The 27,536-nt window shown below is 43.5% G+C and overlaps 1 protein-coding gene across 1 annotated transcript in view; it reads left to right on the forward strand.

Moving 5' to 3' along the window:
* The first annotated feature begins 1,832 nt into the window (after nt 1–1,832).
* The window catches only part of SLC45A4 (solute carrier family 45 member 4), a 284,173-nt gene continuing 258,469 nt past the window's right edge, over nt 1,833–27,536 (forward strand). The window contains exon 1 of the mRNA XM_086966277.1: nt 1,833–2,203. The gene's annotated coding sequence lies outside the window, so the exon portion shown is untranslated. The remainder of the gene's footprint in view (nt 2,204–27,536) is intronic.

Consider the following 27,536-nt stretch of genomic DNA (forward strand, 5'->3'; position numbering starts at 1 on the left):
CACGGAAGACGCCCGCAGGGCACAGAGAAAGCCAACACCGCAAAGCGGGACTCACCCGGAGTGGGGGCCGCAGCACCACGAACCAGGCCCCCACACACCCAGCAGGCACCAGAATCCACAAAACAAATCCAGCGCCGTGGCACCAACAGCAGGAGCAGCGCGTCTCCCACCCGGCCAAGCTCGGGGAGACGTGCACAGGCGACCCGGAAGCTCCATCGGGAGACGGCGCACCAGCCGCAAAGGGCCGGTAATCCGGAACTGCAGCCAGGAAGAAGCCTCGCAACCCAGCAAGCCAGGCAGACCGGGATGCAGACCACCAGGAACAGCACCCCTGCCCGCGAAGCCAGGCAGCCGGGCAGGGGGAGTAGAGAAGGACCAGCACGCCACCCCAGCCCAGCAGGAGCGGGCGCCGTCCGGAAGAAGAAACCAGGTAAGGAAACACAGCACACACGAACAATCCATTCTGTCGGAGACAGAAAAAAGAACAGGCTGCATGCTGGGTTGGTACTGCTTATGTACTCCCAGTGGGAGGGAGCAGGTAGGGTATCCCAGTATGCTCCTTTTCTTTTTTCTGTCGTGGAGATGGTTATCTCCCTATTTTAAGGAATGGGACGGGGTCGGGAGGGACCTGGGGGTAATGTAAACGTGTGCAATTGGTTAATCGGCAAATCTAAAGCCTGCTTGGGAGCACGTTTATGCTGTAATTAATAGAATCTACAATGTGTTCTTTTAATGGAAACTTATAAAAAATGATTTGGTCTGGGTACATTCAGCATTTACTAAAATAATAACTTTTGAAAGCACTGTAAACATTTAAACACAATCTTTCTTCAAATTCCTATTGATATTGTATGCAACCATTCTTATACTGTGTGTAATACCTTTTTAATGAATGGCTTATATATTGACAGGCTATAAAAACATATCACTAGTTCCCCAGTGCACGGAACAGGCGCGAAGTCACTGACCGTCTGGCTACACCCACGGCTGCTTTTATTTTCCATTTAATGTGTGCACAATATATTTTATATGCAGTTACAAGTAGGTGAAAGGTCAACAAAAGTTACAGAATATTTTATTCTTTTTAGACACGTCTCCGACCCCGCCTCCACACCGATGTGTTGGGCATGTGGTGCTAATAATTTATTTAACTGGCAGGTCAAGTAAGCTTGAAACCAAAGCCAAACTCTCATTTTTGCATTCCAAAGAAGATAAAAGTGTACTAGAGTTGGACAACAGGGCACATAAAGCAGCCTCTCTTTCGCTTCCAAAAATAAGATATTTTATTTTGCTTTTATTATATGAGCTTGCAAAATAAAGATATACAGTTAAGGTTACGTGATCCCTCACAATATTTTCTAAATGTTCTTCATCCGCTTTGGCTGTCAAAATAAAAAACCTAGAGGGAAAGCATAGTGGCTGCGTCATAAACTCTTGGCACAGAAAAGTACTGCAGGTAACTGCAGGTTGCATTTCAGTAACGGCACATCACAGGCCTGCGAGACCGACGTGAAAATGAGAGAAAGCAGACGAGAGACGCATTCTAAAAAAATAATTTCAGGAGTACAAATATTCTAGGAGCATTACGACTCGGCAGCAGCGACATGAAGGAGGAGTCGCGCGACACGGACACCCACGCGCACCGAGCGCCCCACAGCTGCAACCGCCGCTCTTATCAAAGAACAACATTATAACACAACTGTACCAAGGTTACTCTGCGCCGCCCACAGCGGCAAAACCCAATCACCGCTCCTACTGTTCAAGGCTCCGCCTACTCCTCCCCACCTATTGGGTCTCGGCCTTATTAATGACAGATGCGTCAGCGGAAACGTAGCAGAGAGAGCCTGGCTCCCTATACTGCAGCCCTATAAATACATGTAATAACCAGTGCTGCGGCCGTTAAAGGTCTGCGGTGTTTACATTTAAGATTTTCGGTCTGGGGTCGGGGGAAACAATACGTGTGCAGCACACCACCCTCCAGAAGAAGAAGAAGCACCGGGGGGAGGGCACGGGAGACGCAGCCAGCGGACCCCCGGCCACCGAAACAAAGACCCGGCGCGGATGTATTCACACCTCGGGAGGGGCGCTTGGACCTGCTAAGAAAAATAGTCCGTCTCTTTATTTTTCATACCCTCAGGGGCCGAGGAGGAAAAAACACCCCAAAAACCTTGGTTCCGCCATTTCGTTGAACGTGATAATCCAGGTAGGAAATTTATATTAAGGTGGGCGGCCGAACCCATCTACTTCAGTATCCTTCCGCGGCTGTTTGTCCTATAACTGTAATAAGACACCTCAGTCCTGTCTGAGGCTGGCACCTGTCTGAGCGACGCACAGCGTTAGGTGATCGGTGCCTGCGGAAGTCGGAATTGTTATTTAATATATTGTCTTTTTGTGCGTATAAAATGTTGGCACCTGCCGCCCCAGGCTTTGCGAAGGCTCGAGGAATAGATTTTTTTGTCAGCTGATCTGGAGCCGGAGACTGCTAGGGTTTCGCTATTAAGACTCAGTGTCACGTGACTTGTGCTGGCAGGTTCTGCTTAACGCTTCACTCGTTCCCTAAACTTGTCCGCTTCTGGAGCCCCACGCACCACACTTGTCTTAAAGGAAAATTCCGGGGGAGGGAGACGCTCCTCCCTGCTGCACCAAGATGCACGCCTCTGCCCGCAGAGAGACGTGCCTCCCTCTGTATTGCGTGTTCCTAACCTGGTTCCAGCATCCTTCGCAGCACGATTCTTAGAATGATAGTTTCTTGGCAGGCTTTACGGTTCAAGCGCCCGTGCCTCTAAGCTGGGCAGATGAGAGGATGCCTTGCCATAACCTCAGAGTTCCAAGGCGCTGAAATTACCATTACAGCAGTTTTTAGAAACGGGCTGACACATCTTTGCCACTTGCTGATAAATTGCACAAATGGCCATTGCAGTATTTGACAAATGCTGAAATGGACATTGCAGTAGTTACGGATCAAGTGCTGAAGTAGTCGTTGCAGCCATGGGATTTTGTTAGTTTTGCAGCAGTTATCGAAAATGGACCAGTACAACAGTTTCAGCAGACACTATAAAAGGACCGCAACTACAGCATTTACTAGACGATAGCTGAAGCCATTATTTCAGCGAAAATTGGTGAAGCGCTTAAATGATTATTGCTGCAGGTACTGCCTAAGGCGCTGAAAAAAACCCTGCAGCATTGTGAGCAAGGCAAGTATCCATAGAATCTGGTACTGTCCAGGGTACTTAAATACCAATTACAGAAGTTAATGGCAGACGACTGAAATGGTCATTGCTGCAAGCGCTGTCCAAGGCGCTGAAGTGACCACTCCAGCACCCACTGTCTAAGGACGCAAATAAAGATTTTAGTAGATACCAACAACAGTGCGGAAATGACAATTGCAACAAAGGGCACAGCCGCCAGAATCTAACTTCAAAGGCTGAAATGGCCATTGCTGTAATTATCAGATGTAGGCTGGTACGCAGTTTTAGTAGCTGTTGAAGATGGGCTGAAATGGCCCTTGGAGCCGGTTCAAATAACTATTTCGCCTATTAATAGACACAAACTGAATTTACCATCGGACAGTTACAAAAGATCTCACATGAACATTAGGCACTGTTCACACAGTGCTGAAACGACCATTGTACCAGGCAGGCACAAAAAAGCGGAAGTGAGTATTTCAGAAGGTCTTGTCCAAGTGGTAAAACGGATATTTCAACAGGTACTAAAATGGCCACACACGTCCCTGAATGGTCATTACAATGGCATCTACTACTGTACAATGTACTGTACAATGAATTTCCCAGAACGGCCATTGCATCTGATAGTGCCCAATGCGCCGAAATGACCATGGGGAGTGTGAACTCTCCATTGTGACCAAGGGCTGGAAACAGCACTGCTGTATGCACTGTCGAACGCCTGATATAACTATTGTTGTCAGTGCTACGCAGCGTAGTGAAATTACCATTTTACATTGTAGTAACCAGGAGCTGAAGTGGCAATTGGAGCTAGTACTGCCTATGCCATGCTCCATGCCATATGCAGATGTTTCCCCTGGAAAGCACATGGCAAGTGACCATGGTCAGGACACAAGGCTGGAACAAACGTCTTTCTTCTACAGCCCTTGGTGACTTGAACCTGACAGTGTAAGGAAAGCCAGCAAAATGCATAGATGTACCAAGCTCTACATTTAAGGTGCATAGATGCGTTGTTTCCCAGCTGTACAGAGCTGACATTATACTGACTTGCGCAGCACCATAAGATGAAGTGGTAGGCCAATTGTGAAAGCAAGGCTGTTGTGCTCAATATGATACAGATGAGAGGAGGAGAGTGACCATAAACATTTAGCAACACATGCAAACTGCACATATAGTGGATGCCATTTCATTAAAATGTCAAGTGACATGGCTCAGCACTTGGGGAGGGGGAGTTTAAGGCTCTGCATGGCTCAGACTATGCAAGGGGAGTTGAAGGTTGATGTGTCAATATTTAGTGACTTTGGGTATTGAAGGTCGGCCCTGCCATTGCATGGGATCGTTGAAGATAAATATCAGTTATTATGTGGTTTGGAATTATTAGTATTTTTGAGAGAGCTAAAGCTAGAAATCGGTCAATATGTGAGTGTGGGCTTTGGAGATAGGCTGGTGAGATCGCTTAGAAAGTGAAGCTGTCAGTGCTGATGTCTGCTGTGATCTGTGCGCCACATGTTCGAATCCAGGTGCACTAACTTGACGCTCTATCCTTCCGAGGTCATAAAAGTGAGTACTATCAAATTGGGTCAGAGTAAACGTGCTGTTTACAGCGCTTACAAACTCAGAAAGTTTGATGTGAGAGCTAAATAAAAGGAAAGTTATTTGACATGAACATAGTCCAAGGTTTAGTGAATAGTGAAGGTGGCAACGGGTGAATAGGTGTGTCTCTGCCTGAATGGTGGTGGTTGGTGGATCAGTATTTTGAATAAGGGGAGGGTCTTGGAGTTCCACCCAGTTTTTGTTGTGGCAAGGGGGTTTAAGTTGCAGGCAGGTCTTGTTTGGATTGTATTGCTAATCAGCTCGCCTCAGTGTAGAATGATGTTGAGGTGAAGCTGTCTGTGGTTCATTATTTAAAGCTCAGCATCGGTCTGCATTTAGGTGATGGCTGTTGACGACTGGCACCAACTTAATATTTGGAGTGGAGTTTGAAAATGCACATGGATCATTATTGGGAGATAGCTGTGTGGCGTTGTTCCAGGCTCAGCATATATGTGGAACCCGAAGCAGGTAATTGATCAGAACTGGAGTGTGAATTTAGACATTAAAACTCGAGCACCTCTTCTTGGAAGCTGAATTGGGGTTGGGCGTCTCTTTGGGTGTTTGTTGATGGGTTCGGAAACTAGACAAGAACCGATATTTGGAAGGATTAGAGATCCACATGGATTAGTATATGGGACAAAGAGCAGTTTAAAGCTAGATCTTGCCATTGTTCGTTTGGTATTAAAGATGTACCTGCCTCAGTATGTGGCAGGGGCTGAGTTGAAACCGATCTCAGTTCATTATTAACTGGACATCCATCAGTATTTCTCTAACAGCTGTTGATACTTTACTTAGGTTTCATATTTATTTGAGGGGAGGTGAAAGTTGGAAATGGTCTACTATTTGGATGGGTTAGTATACAAATGTGTTTCTTTTTGATGAGGGTCGTGGTGGATGTGGGGATCCGTATTTCAGTAACTTGAAATTATAGATGGACAGGTCAGTATTTGAGAGTGTTGGCATTACTTTGAAAGTAAGTGAAGATGCACACTTAGACATTATTCAGTAATTGTGGATACTTTAAGCAAGATCTTGATTAACAGTGTTAGAAAATGGGATTGAAGATGGACAACTAACAGTTGATTTTGTTGAAGGAGATGATTGTGTGTTGATGTGTGGGTGTATCATTCTGGGTGTGTGTATCATTCTGATGTGCTTTATAGTAGAGGTCACCTGGTTCAGCATCTGGGGAAATGGATAAACAAGACAGCAGCATGAATGTGTGGCGGGAAGCTGAAGTTTCATTGTCAGTACTTTATATATGGTTTGTAAAACTGAGCTGTGACTAATATTTGAGGTTCAAGAATGCAGTTTTTTGTTTTAATGTATAGGCCGTAAGATGCAAACTGTATGTCGTTTCCCCAACCAGTTGGTGTGTAGGTCTGTAGCAGTGAATACCATTATGTTTTGCTTTTGTTGACTTTGTGTTGCCTATTTTTGGTGGGAAGTAATGCAGGTTGTCCGCAACGCACAGTCTGCTCATAAAACATGTTTTTCGTTGTAGGACTTTTAAGAGGTGCAAATTATTGTGTGAGTTTCCTCCTGGTTTTTGTTTTTACCCATGAAATTGAAGTTGGACACAGACCAGTTGGTGAGGTTTGCTTGAAGATAAACGTGTCACCAGTTGCAGGGTGTATTTTTTAATGTATGGATGTGGAACAAAGGAAGGGAAAAACAGCACATTAAGGGAGTAGACTAGCAGAGAAGGCGTGGAGGGGAACAAATGATGGACTATGGAAGCTGCTGCATTGCATTGAGGCTGAGATGAAGCTGCACTATGGCCAGTTGGATTGGTTCATTGAAGTTGACCGTGGCTCCACAATCGGATGATGTATCACACTGAGGGGAAGCCGTAGAGAAGGGATTGAGAGAAGTGGAATGCTGGATGATGTAAGAGGATCTGACAGAAAGACAGACCGAGGCTGAGATTTTAGCTTTGAACAGCTTAGTTCGTAGGATTTGTTTGAAGCAGGGTATTCTTGGCCGTTTGGAGGTTTCTCACGTTTACCCATATGTTCTTGGACAGTGAAGATGTACATTACTCAAATATTGGGGGAGGGAGATGTTTTGGCCAGTCGTTGGGAAGGAGGTGAAGCAGGAAAAAGCTCACTATTGGGGGATTGAAAGTTAAGCATGCATTTGTGGTACATTTCTGGCAGGGTTGAATGAAGCAAGACTGCTTCAGTACATTTTTCAGATGCGCCACTGTGACTACAGCCAGACCTGCGGGTAACAAGTACTCGGATGCTTTGGTGATTACAAATCAGCGCAGTGTGATGGCAGAGAAGCCTGGGTGCCCTTCCTCACATTGCCCTACTGATAGATTTATGTGCGACCAAGAACTGCTCCGGATGAAATTCAGGAAGTGGAGAAAAGTCCTGAGCTGGACTGAAGGGAGGAAGGCAGGGTGAGAGAAATGGGCGGCAATCAGCCACCGCAACAAAGCCAGTCCCAGGAAACACACCCTACACTTACCTCAAGGGCAGATGTGCATGCAAGCCATGTGCCAAGCACAGACTGCGGTTCCCTGTCTCTTGCTTCACTTCTCTACATATAGTAGGTGTGCAAAGCCTGTCTCTTGCTTCACTTTTCTCATATATATTAGGTGTTTAAGGCCTGTCTCTTGTTTCACTTTTCTACATATAGTAGGTGTGCAAGGCATGTCTCTTGCTTCACTTCTCTACATATAGTAGGTGTGCAAGGCTTGTCTCTTGCTTCACTTTTCTCATATATATTAGGTGTTTAAGGCCTGTCTCTTGTTTCACTTTTCTACATATAGTAGGTGTGCAAGGCATGTCTCTTGCTTCACTTTTCTACATATAGTAGGTGTGCAAGGCATGTCTCTTGCTTCACTTTTCTACATATAGTAGGTGTGCAAGGCATGTCTCTTGCTTCACTTTTCTACATATAGTAGGTGTGCAAGGCATGTCTCTTGCTTCACTTCTCTACATATAGTAGGTGTGCAAGGCCTGTCTCTTGCTTCACTTCTCTACATACAGTAGGTGTTTAAGGCCTGTCTCTTGTTTCACTTTTCTACATATAGTAGGTGTGCAAGGCATGTCTCTTGCTTCACTTCTCTACATATAGTAGGTGTGCAAGGCTTGTCTCTTGCTTCACTTTTCTCATATATATTAGGTGTTTAAGGCCTGTCTCTTGTTTCACTTTTCTACATATAGTAGGTGTGCAAGGCATGTCTCTTGCTTCACATTTCTACATATAGTAGGTGTGCAAGGCATGTCTCTTGCTTCACTTCTCTACATATAGTAGGTGTGCAAGGCCTGTCTCTTGCTTCACTTCTCTACATATAGTAGGCGTGTAAGACCGTTCTCTTGCTTCACTTTTCTACATATAGTAGGTGTGCAAGGCCTGTCTCTTGCTTCACTTCTCTACATATAGTAGGCGTGTAAGACCGTTCTCTTGCTTCACTTTTCTACATACAGTAGGCATGTAAGACCGTTCTCTTGCTTCACTTTTCTACATACAGTAGGCGTGTAAGGCCTGTCGCTTGCTTCACTTCTCTATATATAGTAGGTGTGTAAGGAAGTTCTCTTGCTTCATTTGTCTACATATAGTGGGTGTGCAAGGCCTGCCTCTTGCTTCACTTTAAATACATATAGTAGGCTTGTAAGGCCTGTTCCTTGCTTCACTTCTCTACATATAGTAGGTGTGCAAGGCGTGTCTCTTGCTTCACTTCTCTACATATAGTATGCGTGTAAGGCCTGCCTCTTGCTTCACTTCTCTACATATAGTAGATGTGTAAGGCCGTTCTCTTGCTTCAGTTGTCTATATATAGTGGGTGTGCAAGGCCTGTCTCTTGCTTCACTTCTCTACATACAGTAGGTGTTTAAGGCCTGTCTCTTGCTTCACTTTTCTACATATGGTAGATGTGTAAGGCCGTTCTCTTGCTTCAGTTGTCTATATATAGTGGGTGTGCAAGGCCTGTATCTTGTTTCACTTTTCTACATATAGTAGGTGTGCAAGGCATGCCTCTTGCTTCACTTCTCTACATACAGTAGGAGTTTAAGGCCTGTCTCTTGCTTCACTTTTCTACATATAGTGGGTGTGCAAGGCCTGTCCCTTGCTTCACTTCTCTACATATACTATGCGTGTAAGGCCTGTCTCTTGCTTCACTTCTCTACAAATAGTAGATGTGTAAGGCCGTTCTCTTGCTTCAGTTGTCTACATATAGTGGGTGTGCAAGGCCTGTCTCTTGCTTCACTTCTCTACATACAGTAGGTGTTTAAGGCCTGTCTCTTGCTTCACTTTTCTACTTATAGTAGGTGTTTAAGGCCTGTCTCTTGCTTCACTTTTCTACTTATAGTAGGTGTGAAAGACAAAGGCCTGTCTCTTGCTTCAGTTTTCTCATGTATATTAGGTGTTTAAGGCATGTCTCTTGTTTCACTTTTCTACATATAGTAGGTGTGCAAGGCCTGTCTCTTGCTTCACTTCTCTACATATAGTAGATGTGTAAGTCCGTTCTCTTGCTTCAGTTGTCTACATATAGTGGGTGTGCAAGGCCTGTCTCTTGCTTCACCTCTCTACATACAGTAGGTGTTTAAGGCCTGTCTCTTGCTTCACTTTTCTACATATAGTAGGTGTGCAAGGCCTGTCTCTTGCTTCACTTCTCTACATACAGTAGGTGTTTAAGGCCTGTCTCTTGCTTCACTTTTCTACTTATAGTAGGTGTGGCAGGCCTGTCTCTTGCTTCAGTTTTCTCATTTATATTAGGTGTGAAAGGCCTGTCTCTTGCTTCAGTTTTCTCATTTATATTAGGTGTTTAAGGCCTGTCTCTTGTTTCACTTTTCTACATATAGTATGCGTGCAAGGCCTGTCTCTTGCTTCACTTTTCTACTTATGGTAGATGTGAAAGGCCTGTCTCTTGCTTCAGTTTTCTCATATATATTAGGTGTTTAAGGCCTGTCTCTTGTTTCACTTTTCTACATATAGTAGGTGTGCAAGGCCTGTCTCTTGCTTCACTTCTCTACATACAGTAGGTGTTTAAGGCCTGTCTCTTGCTTCACTTTTCTACTTATGGTAGGTGTGAAAGGCCTGTCTCTTGCTTCAGTTTTCTCATTTATATTAGGTGTTTAAGGCCTGTCTCTTGTTTCACTTTTCTACATATAGTAGGTGTTTAAGGCCTGTCTCTTGCTTCACTTTTCTACTTATAGTAGGTGTGAAAGGCCTGTCTCTTGCTTCAGTTTTCTCATATATATTAGGTGTTTAAGGCCTGTCTCTTGTTTCACTTTTCTACATATAGTAGGTGTGCAAGGCCTGTCTCTTGCTTCACTTCTCTACATACAGTAGGTGTTTAAGGCCTGTCTCTTGCTTCACTTTTCTACTTATGGTAGGTGTGAAAGGCCTGTCTCTTGCTTCACTTCTCTACATACAGTAGGTGTTTAAGGCCTGTCTCTTGCTTCACTTTTCTACTTATGGTAGGTGTGAAAGGCCTGTCTCTTGCTTCACTTCTCTACATACAGTAGGTGTTTAAGGCCTGTCTCTTGCTTCACTTTTCTACTTATGGTAGGTGTGAAAGGCCTGTCTCTTGCTTCAGTTTTCTCATTTATATTAGGTGTTTAAGGCCTGTCTCTTGTTTCACTTTTCTACATATAGTATGCGTGCAAGGCCTGTCTCTTGCTTCAGTTTTCTCATTTATATTAGGTGTTTAAGGCCTGCCTCTTGTTTCACTCTTCTACATATAGTAGGTGTGCAAGGCCTGTCTCTTGCTTCACTTCTCTACATACAGTAGGTGTTTAAGGCCTGTCTCTTGCTTCACTTTTCTACTTATGGTAGGTGTGAAAGGCCTGTCTCTTGCTTCAGTTTTCTCATTTATATTAGGTGTTTAAGGCCTGTCTCTTGTTTCACTTTTCTACATATAGTATGCGTGCAAGGCCTGTCTCTTGCTTCACTTTTCTACTTATGGTAGACGTGAAAGGCCTGTCTCTTGCTTCAGTTTTCTCATTTATATTAGGTGTTTAAGGCCTGTCTCTTGTTTCACTTTTCTACATATAGTAGGTGTGCAAGGCATGTCTCTTGCTTCACTTCTCTACATACAGTAGGTGTTTAAGGCATGTCTCTTGCTTCACTTTTCTACTTATAGTAGGTGTGCAAGGCCTATCGCTTGCTTCACTTTTCTATATATATATATATAGTAGGTGTGTAAGACATGTCTCTTACTTCACTTTTCTACTTATAGTAGGTGTGCAAGGGAGTATTTCCAATGCCTCGCAAGCATTATGCTAGTCTTCAGTGTCCGTGCTGTTATCGCGGAGATTGCATTTTGCTAGTTACACACGCATTTACACGGATGAGGAAAATCGCACATTCATTTTCGAACATTTGTCCATTTCATGCCGAGCAGTGGCTACTGGCCTATAAAAAAATACTTGCCCTATAATTAAACAGCCTTTCAACGTTTGATTTTTATTACTTTTTCCTTTTTTCCAACAAAGAATGTATTCTTCAGCGGCCTTTGTAATGTATTTCTTTCCCTGCTCCGGGAGGAGCTGGCGATGGAGAGAAACCTTTAGTAGAGAATGTGTTATATTGTATTATTATTTATATTTTCGATTTCCCACCGTTGCGAGGCACTTATTGTTGTGCGAGGAGTCGAGTAATCAGGGTCCCGACTTGTATCATATATGTAGCGCTTTATACCCTCAACGAGGTGGTGCAGCGCTCTGTTTTGCTCCCGGTCCCAGGCGCCTTTTGCATTATCTTGCAGTAGTTTGGCAAATGCGGGACGTTTTGGGCGACGTGCGTGAATATATTTTGTTCTTCATGCCTGCGTGTCAAATGCTCCCTTTGGGTAAAAGAAAGGAGTAGATAGGAACGTTACCAGACCGCATAACATCAGTGGGGCTTATATGTTTACATTCATCCTGAATGAGTGGTTAAATGGACGTTTTCGATAGTGTGAACATATACAATTCCTCTCGGCAACCTGTCTCCTCTTGCATCTAGGACATGCATAATTCTCTTTGCTTGTGCACGTTGGATGTTTTATCAGGCCCTCAAACATATATAATTTAGTTGCTTGCCTTATATGCAGCGCCACGCGCGTCTCCATAGTTTGTAAGGGCCTAGCGAAATAAGTGACTCGTTATCAATAAATCAGTAACCACAGTGACGCCTTCCAGCGGGACAGATGCCAGCAGAGGCTGTGGGGCAGACATTGACTCCCTGAATAATGAAACGGGTTGGCAAAATAAAAGTCACAACGAGCCTCGTTTAGAGGGCTGCATCTCCTGATGTCAGACTTCACTTCGGTTCCCCCGCCTGTCCTTTGGTGTGCTATCTTCCCTTGTTCGTTCATACGGATCTAAATCGAGGGCCTGAAATTGTGCATCTTTTCTTTCGGTCCAGGAATGGGTATATACATATATATATATAAACAGTGCTGCAAGCTGTATAGCAAACATTCATAAACCATACATAGTGTGTGCATTTATAAATATTCACGGACGTATCTAAGGACGTTTTGTTTGCTTCCACGATGCGTGTTGCAAAATACCTCTGACAATTACTGTTTGTGTTTAACATATTGTCTTGAAGTGGGATTCGCGGGGCAGGCACAGAAACGTACTTAAAATTGTAGTGCAGCTTTAAATAGGTTTCAATTTTGGGTTCGTCTTCTTTTGATCCGTTGCTCGTAGGGTGCCCTTTTCAAAAGACCACACTTCAAACTGAATGGCGACGTCGTTCCCACTGGCCGCTCGTGCTATGCAGTGCTTTCCAATATCTGCATAGATCCTGCAGCCCACCCCGCCTCCACTGCAGAAAAAAAGGCTCCGTTGGTGCGGACAGTTTGAAGACTGCATTTACCTATAGCACGTGCCTTGGTGTATGTGTATGTTTATTTAAACAGGTATTCATACGGTGACACGTCAACGCAGCCGTGCTAGCGGCTGGGGAACAACCAACAGTCATTCTAGGCCTTACGTATCCTGTCTTGATGTTTAAGTTATTCGGATAAAGATATATATACAGAGTTGTGTGTCTATAGTACTCAATGCTTTCAGTTTCGCGCACATGTATAATTAAAGTTGTATGTATATGTCGTTAGTGTTTCATACATTTATATTTGACACATACCTATCGTGTATGTGTAATAAGACGTTTTGTGATGCACAGCCGCTCTACGCGCCCACCACAGTGTTGTGCCCGGGATTGTCTGGCTGTCATTGCTTTACTTCGCCACACTGCAGCCCTCTGGCTCCTGAAGAATTGTTAATGATTCACAGGACCAGATCATATGACCCTATCGCGTTATCGCTCTGCAACTAAGCACTCGGAATAGAATACCTCTATGTCTCTCTGATACCCTATACACTTCTCATTTTCTGCGCCTGATGAAGTCTTGGCACCGTTGTCAGAATATCCTCACCTTCCTCCCCGCAACTCGAGAGGAAGATTCTCAGTAGGACCGGTTCCTTTTAGTAACTCAAACACTTTGGCTCCTTAGAGATTCTAGGGTCACTTAGAGGCCCAAAGGGCTTTATTTAGAAGTGTAAACTCATATTTTGTATTTCATATCCATGAATTCACACTTCCAAATGACTCGGTTACTTACTGGTAATCTTCATTATTCTGTGTCATAGCCATCCTTACTTCATGAGCACTCTATGCCTTGTGCACAGCATGCACTCTACAAATAAAACAAATAACACACATGCCTCAGCTAATATGGCCTCAGCAGGAAGTGAGTGATACCAGGGTCATATAGGCAGAGAATGCAATGTATGCTTACTGATATATCCCACAAAATCGAATTCCTCACTATTTGTGTAGTGGCCTGCTTCAGTGGTTGTTACTCTTGTTGGAGTGTTGCGTGCTGGTGGCATGATGCCTTCCCTGCAGAGTAACTGGGAGACATCCGCTACCGTTCCAGAGTTGTTGAATTGGCAAAATAAGACCGCTTGCTATTGCATGCACATTTTATTATTTAATCAGCGGTGTAGAATGTAATAAAAATATCTACCTGTCCTTAGGTTGCTTCATAAATCTACTTTTCCTGTAAAAAAAATTCACTTGTCCACTTGGTGCTACGTGATGCAGCAACAAATTATGGCAGCAATCCAATTGTTTAAAAGCTCTGATATTAGCCTTTCTCTTTATGCCAGGGCTCATACCCTAGTAGGGTTTGAATTGTAGCAATTTCCTTATTTTACCACCTTTCCGCAGGTCTACAGTCTGGGCTGGAAGTAGCATTAAGCAATAGTTCCAGGGTTGGAATGCCCGTTTTGAGTCTGTGCAAACTACTAAATTGCATGTTTTAGGAGTTTTCAGCAGCTTTCTAATCTTTCATCATACTGAGAAAGGTTTGACGTTTACTACTGACAATGACAGAAGTAAAGTTTTCAAGGGTAGGGAAAAAGTGTTTGGAGTGAAAGTGAACTTGTAAACGCTCAACAGATTTTCTCATGAGCAAATCTACGCCTGTATATTTGTCTGTACTAAGAAGCAGTTCACCAAAAAATTTCTAGGCGTAAGATTAACTGGCCTGCTTTTGTAAATTCTTGTGAATTTATGAAAGCCATAAATCAATCTGTCCATCTATCCATCCACTGGCTTCAGCTCTTTCACATGGAGCACAGCGGCACACAAATCCGTTTTATTCAGTTCCATGGACTACTAAGGCAATGTGTGGTTTTGAGACAGAAAAATATTATTGTTTTTTTTCCCATTGCTGCTTATAATGGTGAGGGCCTGGCAGCTCCCACAAAGTTTCACAAAAATCATATTAAAACAAGACACGCATTGACAAAACCAAAAGGCTGACCACTAAAATTTGACCTGTTTGCTTTGCCAATCTTGTTTATTTTTATGCTTCCCATTATCTTGTTGAAACTGGTTGCCCTGATTTTCCATTATGAATATATTTTGGAAATACTAGCAGGCATCAACATATTTTACTAAATGATGCTTTAAAGAAATGTTACCTACAATTTCACAGTAGTTCAGCCAAATCTTTTTTTTTGCCTATTTGCATTTTTTTGGGGATCATTTTAGTTTAACAGCAAAAGGTCATCAATCTTGCTTTCAGGCTTCTGCAGATATTTGCATCTAATTAGAGATCATCCTGGGAGCATTGAATGTTGTCTCATATTGTTGAACTTTTCAAAGGTGTGTATACATTTTTACACTGGAACCACTGTCCGTAATGCAGTCCGAACTTACATAGTTCCTTAGAGCGCTAACCCGAATAAGAAAGGCTTTGTATTAATGAACCATAAATACAAGTTTTCACAGTTTTAACATGGACACGGATATTAACTTAACTTTAAGGGAGGTTACACCTACTCAGTAGGATGATAATACACAGAAAACATGGTGGGAGGAATGCTTACAAATAGTCTACCCACAGGCAGTGCTTGAGGGAGCATTCCAACCAATATTTTTTCACCCACCCATGGAAGCAGAATAAAGACTGATTTGCGTAGGGCCTCTCAGGTGGCATTGTGAGCCAACAAATTAAGGGTTGGAAAGCTACTCAAGCGATTATATACCAGCATTAATTCCATCACTTTTTGTATTTGATTTAGTCAGTAGCTCACAGATATTTGAGTTTGTGGGTATGTCTCAAATGTTTGGAAAGCATATTACAGCATTGGAGACGGTTGGAGATTTATTCATGAATAAGTCCCTAATCAGGGCAGGGATTGAAAGGATAAACAACCTACTTTGCCTTACATGTAAAGAAAGGGGTTTCCACGCAAGAAATATACATTTCCCCTGGAGAAACAAAATAAAAAACTGGCAAGTGCAAATGCACTGGTGCATTGCATTTTTATGTGTACATATATATACATTTGTTAGATTCAAACATATGCTAATATTTACACATGTTAGTACTCCTGGAAAGCTGTGACACTTGCAACTGCCCAAGTGTCATCATAGAGGAATTTTAGAATTCCAAAGGAGCTTGAAATTTACTTATAGGCATAGGCTTTTGGGTACATGTCCGATCTTTTTGGAAAAATCAAGTCTGTTGTCAAAATGTTCTACATCCTGAAGGAGTTTTAACTTCTTGTCAGCATCCCATCTTCTGTTCACTTAACTAGTATGCAAAGCTGCCTTAAGAGCAGACTGTATGTACACTGCAACACTAGCTAAATATATGACAGCATTTCACGTTGAACCCAACCAAATCCTCTTTCTACAGTTCAAATAAAAATCTGTCAAAAATGTTTGCACAATTGTTTAGCTATCCAAATTTCGGCTTTGTGACGCAGGATTAGAGTCACCAGAATACTAGATATCAACTGTGTATATTACATTTCGATTACTGTACCAGAACTATCCCTTTAAGGTAGGACCTACCTTTCTACCTGGGAGGGAATCTTGAATAACAAAGCAGATGGGTGAGATGGCATCACTGTGATCCAGCCTCCAATACATGCACCAGTTGCTAATGCATCTCAAATAAAAAGCCCTTTGTGTGCTGCTAAATTAATTGAAATACAGATCACATTGAAATTTTCCCAGCTGTAGATTATTCCCTTTAACATCCAGTTCTTCAGACTCTTGATACACTGATGGCTCTCAACCCCGATTAAATGTTTTATGACGGAAAAAACGACATGTCCAGTTTATAATCCCAAATGTTCTTGCTGAATAGCAGTGTAATTGCTATTAAAGAAGCCTGACTGTGATGCTTTTACCATGCCCAGCTAGAGATCTGCTGCTTACCTTCCTTTCCTTTCAAAACCTGTAGCAGCAATAGCCACTGCCTCTGGAGAGCATGAATACACCACAGAATCAAGTCAATTTAAAGCTTTGTGATTTTGGAGCTATCATTAGACATTTGAGGATGTCTCTAGATTCTCGCCCATATTTTTAGACCCTGATGGAGAGGAACTGATTTCTGAACATGATGAGCATCTACTGCCACTAATATGCTTTTCTTTTCTGAATAGCTGCAGTCTCTTCCTGCTGCATTTTCCCAAAACACGTATTTTCAGGGGAGCTGGATGATACTCACACTAGTCTCATGGAAGAGCTTACATCTGGTAAAGCAAAGATAAAGTTTAGCCCTTAAATTCAACCTCATATAGAGTTGGAGATGCTCACTAAGGCTCAGTCCTGCTCTGGGAGGCAGATAGACAGTCACTGGAGTTTCTGACTGAAACCCCCCTGTGTCTTTTGAAAAGGACTTCCTGAAATCACAGCAAGAAGCTTGTTTTAGTTGTAGTCACTGCACTCCTTAGCTAGCTGACGGAAACATATGTTGGATGAGGGAGCACATTACTCTTGTGAAAGTGGGGTCGACTGTAGGGGTCAGTGATCTGCAGACCGCCTGAAAAACAATACAAACCCCAATTTAGAGTTTGACCATTGAAAATACTATTCAACTTAGTCCTTCTTTACAAGCTTACAATTGGCAATACTGGGGTATCGCTAACAAAGGGTCTCGTTATCACTGTAAAATCACCAGTCCATTCTCTATAACTCTGTATTGAATGGCAAACAACATGTGTGGATCAGTATGTCCACACATTCTCGGATTTGAAACCTTAATTTCCAGTTTTTAGCAAGGGCAGAGGCCACAGGTATGACCTGGTGAATTTGTCTCTGTTAAAAGTATGTGGGATTATAATTCTGCTTGGCCTGTGAGGCCCAGTCTGGCTCGTAATTTATGTTACTTGGCGATTGGAAAATTCTACCTACTCTTGATGAAGGCCTTAAAGTTCTTCACCACTATCGGGTAATGTGGTCACCCATATGTGCACTTATGAAGTGTACCTGAGATGTGATATATTGTCAGTACTCCCATTCCCTCTTCATTGGGCACACTGGATGGATTTTTCTTTGAGAAAAGAGTTTTATTCTTTTTTTTTTTGGCAGATTTTTTGCTTTACTTATGGCAGACTCACCTCCACATTTTCGATTGGATTTACCTCTGCTTATTGGTGGCAACAATGACGGACCCAGTGGAGTTAGCACAGTGATATTTCCACTGAGTACCCAACTCTATACCTTCAATTTTATTGATGTAGAGAATTACTGCATCTGCCATATTTTCAAACAATTTCCGATTAACCTCCTTTGTCCGTCCCTACGTCTTAACAGGACCCACACCCATCCATATGGTTACTTCTGTCATGGCGCTACGGAAGTTGGTTTTAGTGTTGGTGGGGTCCTCGGTGAGTGAAAGGAGTTGTGTCTCAAAGGTGTAGGAGATTATGCTGAAGCAATGGGATTAGACGACATCTGCAAGGGGAGTCATGTAGATGTTGAATTGGGTGCGGCTGAGGGATGATCCTTGGAGTACGCTGCCGGTGTTCTGGATGCAGATGAGAAGGGATGCAGTCAGATGCTTTGTGTGCATCCTGAGAGGAAAAAAGTGATCCATTTGAGGGCGTTTTGCTGTATGCCGGCAGTGTGGAGTCTGTGAATGAGGGTGTGGTGGGAGATTTTGTCAAATGCAGCGGAGAGGTCGAGGAGGATCAGGACTGCAGTTTGTCCAAGGTCAAGACGAGATCTGATGCCGTCTGTGGTGGGGATCACTACAGTCTTGGTGCAGTGGTTGGCACAGAATCTGGATTGTTGAGCGTTGAGTAGTTGGTTGAGTTCCAGGCATTCAGTGAGTTGTTGGTTGATAGCCAAGGACTTTTTCAGCAGGGGTCTGACCTCTGAATGTTTCCATCAGTCTGGAAAGGGTGCTATGGAGATGGAGGTTCTGAGGATGCTGGTGAGCTCTGTGCTGATTGTTTTGGATCTGAGGTTGAAGAGATGGTGGGGGCATAGGCTGGTGGGCACCCCGGAGTAGATGGACAACATGATGGTTGAGGTAGTCTTTGTATTGAATGCGGACCAGGTGGTTAGTGTTTTGGCTGGTAATTGCTGGTTGCTTAAGGTGGTCGTGGTCGAGGGTGGTGGGTTTGAGTTTGAAGTTGTTGTAGATCATGACTATCTTGCTGTCAAAATAGTCCGAGAGGGGGTTACAGAGTTTTAGGGATGGGTGGATGATGTTCTCTATGACTGAGGGTTGACAAATTCCATGACAATCTTGACTAGTTCCATGGTGTGGTTGGCTGTGGTGTCAAGGCGGTTGGTGATGGCGCTCACTTGGCTTCCTTGATGCGCTGGTGGTAGCCGCTGAGGGCTGCTTTGTGCGGAACTCTGTCGGAGGGCTCCTTGGAAGCTTGCCATCGCTTCTCGAGTCTCGTGGAGGAGTGTGGCTCAGGGGTTAGAGGCGGCAGACCCGGAAGCTGAGATCGGCCCTGGACCAGGGTTCAATTCCCCGCCTCGGCGGGTCTTGGGCTCAAAAATTCCATGGACTCGATAATTCTCGCTCCGGTGCCTTCTCGACTCATGGGTTCACACTCTGCGACTCTGGGCAATAGCTTGCTTAATCTCCACAACGGCCCCTCGCGGCGGGATGCCTGGCTTTCACCTTGTGGATACCCTGCCGGGGTTATCTCACAGGGGAATACCAGGACGGGTTCCGTAAGCAAGCGCTTAGATACCGACCTCGGTCAGTGATTTGCGCTATATAAATACATGTACATTTGTAGCAGTTGTGCGTGGTGGGTCTGAGCTCTGGTTGTACCAGCTGGCTTGTGTCAAGGCTTTGTTGGTTTTGGCTCGTCTCAGTGGGGTGACTTTGTCGTGCATTTGGTAATCCAGGTGGCGAAATTTCGGACTGGCAGATTGAGGTCCACAGAGGTTTCTGGATGTATTGAGCTGAGGGATTGGCTCCATTTCATCTTGGTAACTTTTCCTCAACTGCGATGGGTGGCGTTGTGGTGCTTCGAGGATGCGTGTTGCGCTCTGCCAGAGATGGTAAAGAGGATGATACCGTGGTCGGTCCACATGAGCTCTGTAACATGGATGAATTTGAGTGTGTGGCTGGAGGTGAAAATGGCATTGAGTGTGTGCATGATATCAGTGACTAGTTGGTTGAGGCCCGTGTTGTTGAGGTTCTCTAAGAGGGAGGCGGTGTTGATTTATTTATTTATTTAATGCCATTTATAGAGCGCGTACAATTACCCTTAGGCGTCTCGGCGCTGAAATTGCATTAGAGTTTCACCCTGGACAGGAAATGCGGAGATGAAAATTACTGATTGAAAAGCCAAGTCTTCAGGTTTTTTCTGAACTGAAGAAGAGTGGGACTGGTTCTTATGTGGATAGGCAGGGTGTTCCAGAGTCTCGGGGCCGCAATTGAAAAGCGGCGATCGCCCCAGGAGGCTGTTCGACTGCGTTGAATCACCAGTTGATTAAGAGAGGTAGATCTGAGCGTTCTCGGGGGGTTGTAGGGGATCAGTTGCTTTCTAAGGAATCTGGGTCCTAGGTCCTGGAGTGATTTAATGTCGCCAATGTGGAAATTGAAATCGCCGAACAGGACGTAGTGATGGGAGTCGATGGCCAGGTTGGTGATGAGGTTGGAGATAGCGTCACAGAAGGCTGGTCGGGGTTCTGACACAAAGAATAGCATAACAGTTCCTCCATTAATGTGATGAGACTAGCAATACAGTTTAGGTGAACTTTTCAGCATTTTTTTGGACAATATTTAGTGAAGATGGGGGATACCTACGGAAATTGGAATCGCTAACCTCCGCTATCTTTCACTTCGTTTGGGTTCTAGGAAGTCTTTAGGCCATCCTTTTCCCCACATCAAGGGCCACTGTCACTTGCTCTTGAAAGATGGACTTTGAAGCTCAAAGGCGCCCTTACTAGAAAGCAGAAACCATTCAGAGATGGCATTGTTAGGCTAAAAGCCCACCTTTCCACCCAGGACTTCTGAACCGGGCGTCATTTCAGCAAGTGCATTTGAACAGATTTCCATGACATGGCTTTTGATCCATTTGCTGCGTATTTATGAAGCTGCAGTCAGTACATTCTGGTTTACTGTAAACATTGGAGTCTGTTTACAGTGTAAACTCTAAGCACTTATGTTTACTGAAGCTGTTAAGGACACTTTTCCAAAGACTGCACGAGACCAGCAATGTTGAATATATGTTTTTTAGTCTGAACTCATAGCTTTGACATCAATAACAGTGAAGGTCTGTGACCCGTGCGTAATTATTGTGTTGCTGCGTTAATTGGGTCATAATGATTTTTAAGGATAGAGAAGAGACTATTTTTTAAATTATAATAGTCCAAGGTGTTTTAAATAGAACCCCCTTAAGAGCTACTGTACCAAAGTTATAGTGGAGAAAGGTATCCCGGGGTGTGTTTTTCACTTTGAGGTAACACTAAAATTTCAGGATAGTAGTTCAGACAAATATTTCAAGAGACCAGTATATGCATATTTTCATTCTCTGATACCACGAGCCAGTTTTGGATGCCAATGGCAAGGGTTTGCAAATAGCTGTTAATGTAACATACACTGTCTGGTAAATTGAAAACCGAGTTTAGCGTGGAGCATAACATATTGGAAAACGTTTATGGGGTATATTAATTGTTTCATTTGTCACTGAATACTATTGTGACTAACCATGTGTGCATCGTTTAAAAAATAATAGAAACTGGCTTAGAGATCACTATGGGTGGCATTAAAGTATAATTGGGAATGACGCATACAACATGGATGTCTACTACATTCAATGTGCAATGTATTAAAACTGTATGCTACATGTGTTACTCAGGATACTGGCTTTTTCAGTGGCATGTGCGGTTGACGTCCATCTATGTGAACTGTGCATAAACAGATGTGAATTTGTTGCATATGCTTGATACCTGCCAAGCAATAGAAAAATATAGGGACAAAAAAGATCTTTATTCAGAAATTAACCAGTATTGGTCCGACTCGTCAGCATTTCTACTTTATGTTAGATATTGGCGAAACAGCAATTGGAACGACAAAAGAGACACAAAATAAAGATGGGAATAGAAGTTTGGAGCCTCAAACCAGACTTCAAATTAAGTATGCCAAAAGGATGCTTAGTAAAGTCAGAGAATCTGTGACATGAAAAAGTAGTGTTGAAAGGTCGTCACATTAATTTTGAAAGAACAGATTATCTCAGGACTGGAGGGCTGCATTAAAGTACTCGCACTGTGGAGGAGGTCACTCAGGCCCTGTATTAAATCTCAGTTAAGACGATCCCTGCCTTCAGATCTCTCTTAGCACATCTCTAAAAAGATGCCCTTGGTCTCAGGATTCACGATTTTGGGGGATGGATCAGGGTTTGAACGATGGCAAGATGCCTCATTGATCTGACTCCTTCAATGGTTTAAGTGCCAGCTGAAATCTGCAGATCATGAGTTTGAATTCCGGCAACTCCACATTCCTTACTTGAGGGGTTGATCAATTGAGCACCATTGCATTAAGTGATAGTAACATCTGATTACTGCAGTGATTCGTAACAAAGGAAACCCTGTAGAAGTATAAAGTTAATAATACTTTTTTACTTGTGGGACACAGCTAAACAGATTATGTTAGGTAACTTGTTCCATTTTCCCCTCTATTCATAATCCTATTTCTCTGTGCTAAACCAGCAGAATTGCCAAGCATAATATGGCTAGAAGAGGGTCACAAAAGGTTGTAACTGATGAATGACTCAATTTATACCCAAATCCCTTGATTGAAGTACAAAACCATATTTGAAAGCATGATTACATCTAAGTTTTGCCATTCCACCGTTTTAGCGTTACTCAAACCAAAAATTGCTTGCACATTCATGGAAAAACCACACCAACATATTCTAAGAGGTAGGTATCATGGTTTGACTGACAGAGGTTGGAAGTAATGTATTGGTTCACCCTAAACATGTATATTAGATGTTTCATTCAGAGACGTCGTTCTTTAAATGTCTTTGAGTACCGTTATTCTCGAATCCAGAAGTGGTGATACAGAAAAAGCAATCCTCTATTTTACTTTGTGGGAAGGAAAAGAAGGCCCATTTGACTGTTAACTATTTTCGTATGGACCTCATCAAGACTACAACACGCTATCCCTCTCTGTCTTTGTCTGCGAACCTGAGCAATATCTATAGACCATTTACAGACCTGCCAACTCACGATGTGTCACCGTGTGTCACCCAGTGAAGAGCTGATATTGCACAGTGGCAGGGAAAGTGAGTGCACTGATGGGTTTCTGGCTCATCTTTAGAGCCTCTAAGTAGTTAATGCCCATTAATAGGTGTTAATGAAGTGCTATTGCCTTGACCGCCATGTCCGTTGGAAAGGACACTTCGCCACCTCAGTTCTGCAATACATTTTAGTCGGAGCCCACTCCACAGATCCTCCACCTTGGGGACGATAATACTGTGGTATCTATTCTAAGGTGAGGACTCTGTTGGTAGAAGAATACACGAGAAGAATAAGTTACTACGCTCTTTCTGGTGGGTTCTATGTTTAACCGCAGATTCCTCGCTACCTTCCCACCTCCCCGTTCTGTGGAGTGGTTTCCTTTTAACGCCTAAAAGTTCTCAAGTTAGCAACAGTTGTTCATGCTGCATGTCTGAGGGCAGAAAACTGGAAGATACAAGAAATTGATGGATGGCACTTACATGTGACGCAGCTCTGTCACTTCTGGGGCGATATGGAGTCAGCGTGAGGCACCTTTTGGTGCATTGAACCATGACTACAAATTTTTCGGATCCAATCTGGTAGCTGGAGGTATATTCTGAGGTGAGAAATCTGCAGTTAGATTGCTGTCCACCAGAAAGAGTGTTACTAAAGCTAATTAACTTGTTCTTCAACAGTGAAAGCTTTTCACCATTGAAAAGCTACACCTGTGGCATTGTCAAATCTTCTTTTAAGATTGATAGGTTGTGGTAAGTGGTGTGTATATTGTGCCTATTCACCCCACTTACTTTGCGTCTTTAGCGTTTCAGTGCAAAGTATATGTCTGCAGTAGTGGGTCTCGTCACTGCAGGCCTTTCGGAGCGATGGCCATAAACCAGCGCAGAACAGAACGAGTAATATTATGCGAGATGCTAACTTTTCGTTCTGGTTGTGTTCTCAAGGCAGATGGGGCTTACGACCTTGCTGCCAAACCTGTGTGGGCGCAATATATGTTTTAGATTGTGTCCGCAGAGCACGTCACATTGGGATCTCACGTTTTATATCCTAGGCATACACCCTGTGTAATTTGTGTAATTTATTGTTTAGGGTTGTGTCGGACATCATTGAACAGTATGAAAGTTGCACTTTCAGAGGAACTCGGCGGGCGAATTTGTGAGTTGCGGTGGTGTGGTGAATTCTGTTGGGTGCTCTTGTGTATTTGGTGTAACGTATTCTGCGGTGTGCTTTCATGTAGCTGGCATTAGGAGGACATTGCTCATTAGGGGGAAACATCCTTTACAACGCAACTTTTACAACGCACTACCTACGACGCAACTTTTACAACGCAAGTCATTACAGCGAATTGCGCTGGAGGGCGCTCTAGGATAGGGAATAGTTTAATTACTATCCAACACCTTCCCTACTATCCACGGGGACTGGAGTTGGAATAGTAAATTAAACTATTCACTATCCAACGCCCCCCAACGCAAGTCGTTGTACCGTCTTGCGGTGTAAAAGTTGCGTCGTAATGGCATGCGTTGTAAAAGCATGCGTTATAATGACATACATCCCTCATTAGGTAACGTGTTTTGTTCCTTCGGTATGTCACCGAACTGCCTTGTCGAGCTCTTTTGAATCTACCGCCCCACTGTTATTTGTTCTTGATTAGGTCTTTTCTCTTTAACCCCTTCCATGCGGCCGCGATTCCCCTCGTGTGCTGTAAACAACACGAACAGGGGCGGGCCGTGACGAACCCCAGCCGTCATCAGCACACGAGCACCGTAGTGCATGACGGCTGGGGTTCGTCATCAGCATGGAAGGGGTTAATTAGGCTGTAATATGTGACGATGAGTTTTATAGTTTCATAGAATTGTTAGTATTCTCACCATGCCCTTGTGTCCCTCTTGTTACTTCCTGTTCACTCAAGTGGATCAGCGCATGGGGACAGTTACTTCTTGCTTACCACAATGTGATGATTTTATAAGTTCCACTCACCAGGGTGTCACATTTTTCACCCCTCAGAGCTGTCATGTTTCAGACTTCACCCTCTGTTCATAGTTGTTTTTAAAAGACGGGCACCAAGTCATTCCTGTTCCGCCCTTCTCCATGGCAAATTACATGTATTGGCTGGTGAGTCAACTAACATTATTTTGTGGGTTCGTATAGATAGATAGTGCCATACATATTTGACTAATATGTTACTGTTGCTTACTACTAATCATGAATCTCAGACAAAAGACATACCTCTAGGGAGATGTAATTTACATACCTATAAATCGAGTTCTTGACTCTGTGTCATTTAACCACTGTTCACCACTCAGTTGCATTCATCAGTGAAATTGCAGAGAAGTTTTTTATTTGAGGAATGCCTATTTGAAAATAATTCAAAGATCTGTCATGAGCTTGGAAAGCCAAAGGAATTGGTACATGTGAGAAGTGATCTCAGAAAGACAGGTGAGTAGTCTGTTAAGAAGCTATTGTCCGTGCAGCTGAGTCACAGGAAGCCTAACAGTTGTACTAGGTAGGTAATGAAGTTCAAAAGATTTGAAGACACCATGCACATCTAGAGTTGCATTAGCAGATAAGCAAGGATGTCAATGTCGCAATATTGTGGGGAGCAGGAAATTGTTAGGATGCACCAGCAGAGCTATGACAAGAAGGCGGGAATAATTGTGTGTTACCCAGTCTGTTGTTGCTTGGTCGAGTATTGTGCAAGACTTTTTCTCTGACCATATTATGCAGCTTAAACCTATGGCTGAAAATTCTTAAGAGAACCTTGACAGTAACCGAGACCAAGTTATCTTGCCCAATAGGAACAGCACAACTTAGCCAGAGATCCCCTGCACTAGAAACCATTCTGAGACTTGCTAGGACAACCGTGAGACTCTGTTGTGTCAATTTCAGAAAATATAACCATGCCTTGGTTTTGGCAATGCCTGTTCCCATGCATAGCACATTCTTCACCTCCAATATTCTTCACCATGAGTGTTAGAAATTGGGTTTCTAGTTGGCAGAGGTATTCACCCTGTCCAAGTAGGGACCACAGTCCAAGTTGGGCTAAGGCAGGGTAAGTCAGATAACCTTTGCTCACCATCTGGTAGCTTGGCACAGAGCAAGCAGGCTTATCTTAAGAAGCAATGTGTAAGGTGATTGTGCAACATTTAAAACAGTGAAAACAGCACATAAATAAAATCCACATCAGGTTAGAAAAATAGAGCTTAATTTAATGAACAAACCAAGACCAAATGACAAAAACCCAATTAGTAGATCCGGAGTTATGAAAAGTTTCAGCCAACCACGATTATCACTCTGAAAAAGTGCCTATGGATAGAGGATGCATTGCCATCAATGATCAGATGCGAGGAGCAGAGGAGGCAATGCGTTGTTGTTGATCTGACTGGATGTAGGCAATGCATCAGTTTTGTTGGCGAACCCCTCACAATGAAGGCGATGCGTCGTCATCAAGCTGCGCACCAGGCTGTGTGAGGTCTCTGTCCTCAGAAGCAGTGGCAATGTGTTAGCATCCAGGGAAATACTCTGGTTTCAACCAGTGCAAAAACACCGATGCGTGGTTTCTGCAGCAAGCAGACAGAAATCCCACTTCCAGAGGCCCAGGACTGGATTGGCAACTCTTAATTGGGTAGGACTCAGTTGGCTAGAGGCTGTAGCAGGGTTGTTATCATTCTTGGATGTCTTTGAGACTTCAAAACAGCAGGAAAACCAGCTAACTTTTGGAGTCAATTTGGTTCTGGGATGTAGAGATGCAGGTCCAGTCCCTCTCACTTCTAGCCTAGGAGGGCAGCAGGCAGCAGGGCAGGCAAAGGAAAGCAGTAGTCCATCAGAGTGGCAGTCCTTTCATCAGCACAGCAGTCCTGCTTCCTGGCACAATGTTTTAGGTCCTGAAGTGTACTGAATTGGTGGTGTCAATGGTCCAGTATTTATACCCAGTTGTGCCTTTGAAGTGAGGGAGACTTCTAAGATAGGCCTTTGAAGTGCACAAGGTCTCTGACCTTCTTGGCCTTTTTCCGAACTCACTGCAGGAGGTATGCCGCTCTTTGTGTGGGGACAGGCAACACCGTATTAAGATGCAAGTGTTAGCTCCTCCCTCCCATCCTACCCAGGAGGTTGTATGACATTACAACGCATGCTTTTACTACGCATGCCTTTACATCGCAAGTTTTACAACGCATGCTGTTACAACGCATAATGTTGAGGGTTGCTGGATAGTGAATAGTTTAATTTACTATTCCAACTCCAGTCCCCATGGATAGTAGGGAAGGTGTTGGATAGTAAACTAAATCTATTCCCTATCCTAGAGCGCCCCCCAGCGCAATGCATTGTAATGACATGCCTTGTAAAACTTGCAATGTAAAGGCATGCGTCGTAAAAGTTGCGTTGAAAAGGATGTTCCCCTACCCAGGATGGCCTATTAGCATGGCGATGGCCCATCAGGATGTGGATGGCCCATCAGGTACATCAAAGCTCTCTTTGTGTGTGGCTGTCTAGAGGGAATTCACAAAGCCCAGCTGCCACCCACCCCAGATGTGTATTCAGAGACAGGCAAAGGCACAGAATGGTTAAAGTAAGAAAATGCAAACTTTCTAAAAGTGGCAGTTTTAAACTTGCAATTTTAGCATAAGTTGTAACTTTAAAGTGTGAGTCCAGAGACAACAAACTCGAAATATCTATCTTTTCCCAATTGAGAATTACATTTATAAAATGTAGTAAGGTTATCCCAATGTTAACCTGTGGGAGAGACAGATCTTGCAGTAGTGAAAAGGGAATGCAATAGTTTTTCACTACCAGGACATG

Source organism: Lissotriton vulgaris, chromosome 4_1 (assembly GCF_964263255.1).
Source record: "Lissotriton vulgaris chromosome 4_1, aLisVul1.2, whole genome shotgun sequence".
Classification (NCBI taxonomy): Eukaryota; Metazoa; Chordata; class Amphibia; order Caudata; family Salamandridae; genus Lissotriton; species Lissotriton vulgaris.